The following is a 2,578-nucleotide window of genomic DNA, read 5'->3' as shown; positions in this document are numbered from 1 at the left end:
AGAGTTAAAAACAGTGACGAATTGAAATGTTCAGCCAAATTAAAACAAAAAGTCTTCTGGTTTCATCTGACAAACACAAAAAGAGATTGTTACTATGGTTTAATTTGTCACAGAAGGGGTCATATGGCATTACAACAAGAATTGCTAATGCTATTAAGTGCCAAATGGTAGATTTATCTGTGTATGAAATTCTCTAGGCGGCACGGTGGACGACTGGTTAGAGCGTCTGCCTCATAATTCTGAGGACTGTGGTTCAATCCCCGGCCCCGCCTGTGTGGAGTTTGCATGTTCTCCCCGTGCCTGCGTGGGTTTTCTCCGGGCACTCCGTTTTCCTGCCACATCCCAAAAACATGCATGGTAGGTTAATTGACGACTCTAGATTGTAGGTGTGAATGTGAGTGCAAAATGTTGTTTGTTTGTATGTGCCCTACGATTGGCTGGCGACCAGTTCAGGGTGTACCCCGCCTCCTGCCCAATGATAGCTGGGATAGGCTCCAGCATGCCCGCGACCCTAGTGAGGAGAAGCGGCTCACAAAATGGATGGATGGATGGATGGATGTTGAAAGCCGCCGGCACAGTAACCAACTGGTTAGCACATCCACCTTGCAGTTCTGGGGACCAGGGTTCAAATCCCGGCCCTGCCTGTGTGGATTGTGCATGTTCTCCCCGTGCCTGGGTGGGTTTTCTCCGGGCACTCCGGTTTCCTCCCACATCCCAAAAAGATGCGTGATAGGTTGATTGGAGACTCTAAATTGCCCGTAGGTGTGATTGTGAGTGCGAATGGTTGTTTGTTTCATGTGCTCTGCGATTGGCTGGCGACCGGTTCAGGGTGTACCCCACCTCCCACCCGAAGATAGCTGGGATAGGCTCCAGCACCCCCGAGACCCTAGTGAGGATAAGCGGTAGAGGGAATGAATGGATGTTGAAAGCCATTACACACTTGCACTGGCAACAACACGAGTTAAACCCACACAATAATAAAAAAAACGACACACAAGGTGTATTAAAGAAAAAAACATCAAAAATAATAATGCTCGGTTTTGATGACGGCTACCAGTTGAATAATATTAATTATTGTGGTTCTTTAACCACATTGCATTACACTGACGGGCATTTACGTATATTTCCCCATACACTTCATGATATTGGTATTAGGTAGTCCAGTTTTTCACAAACATAGTGCAAACTGCTACCACAATAGTAGGTGAACTTTTAAATCAGACGTGGCAAATTAAGTTTTGCCATGGGCCACACTGTAGTTATGGTTTCCATTTGAGGGCTGTTATGACTGTAAAACCATATTATTATCATATTATTACATACATATAAACCCCCCCAAAAATTGGTTAACTAGTTTTGAAATACAAAGTCAAGGAAAACAATGTGTTCAACTGCTGTTCAATATATTTTAAAAAGTGGTTTGTAAGGAAAAAATGCTTGCAATCTCTGAACGTTATTAAAAGTGAGGACAATTCTCAATTTTGGAGCACATTTTCGTGAGAAACATGAAGTAGATGACGACGTACCTGATTTGCTTTCCTGGGCCACATAAAATGATGTGGCGGACCGCATCTGGACTGCGGGCCTTGAGTTTGACACCTGTGTATTAACTGAATACCTCTTGGACAGTGTTCAAAACTGAGCATAATTATCCTCTTAAAATTATTTTTGTGGGGCACAATTCTGTGTAGTGGAGTTGTAAAATGCTGTCCAATTATTATATAGTGCTGTGAAAAACAATTGTGGCTTGGTTGTCTTTGTGAGATGTTAAAATTGTCTTGATGATCAGAAAGATTTAAGTGTGATGAACAAAACAAAATTCATTGTTTGAATGACTAATAATTAACTAGACAATGCTATAAACTGTATGTGAATGTAGAGGAGCTGATGCTGAACTGAAATGTTGTGGAATTAATTAAATTGTTATAGATAGGTCCATATATGTCTGAATGAGTTGAACATTTGAAGTTGAAATGGTTTGAACTGGTCAAGAAATGTGGATCGATAAGGTCAGTATGTTAACGCTCTCTTAATTTGGGAATTTTATTGTGAAAATGAGGAATAAATAATCTGGGAATTTGGGTCATGTGAAAAATAGTTCAGGGTAGTAGCTAATAGTTCAATAGTCCAAGATGTTTGAATTGGCTGAATAAATTGTTAAATAAATTTTGGAAAATGTCCTCGTTTTTTTTACTGGTAATTATTTTCGTGGAAGTGTGAATTTGTGGGGAAAAGTTGACATTTTTGAGAAACTAGTCCCCAAGATGTCTTCAACGAGGTGAAAGTTGGCATGGTTTGAAGAAATGTGGAAGGAGTAGAAATTGGTCGAGTATTAAGAATTTTAAAAAAGGCTGCAAAGTAACATAGGCGTGAATTCTTAAGCATTCACACAATAAATGAGCATTGTCGTAAACCTCCTAACAGCCTTTTTGTGTACCCCAACATTCCTCTAGACAGTTTGCCTCTGAGCCGAGCCGATAATTGCTTCTTCCTTTTCTTCGTTCCTTTCTTCCGCCGCCTGCTGCCGTAAAAGCACCGGTGGTGTTGGATGCTCATTGTGCGGAGTGATCTGAAATAC

The sequence above is a fragment of the Phycodurus eques genome, chromosome 13 (assembly GCF_024500275.1).
Source record: "Phycodurus eques isolate BA_2022a chromosome 13, UOR_Pequ_1.1, whole genome shotgun sequence".
NCBI classification, from domain to species: Eukaryota; Metazoa; Chordata; class Actinopteri; order Syngnathiformes; family Syngnathidae; genus Phycodurus; species Phycodurus eques.
The sequence above is the reverse complement of the archived record's forward strand: the minus strand, read 5'-3'. Positions refer to the sequence as shown.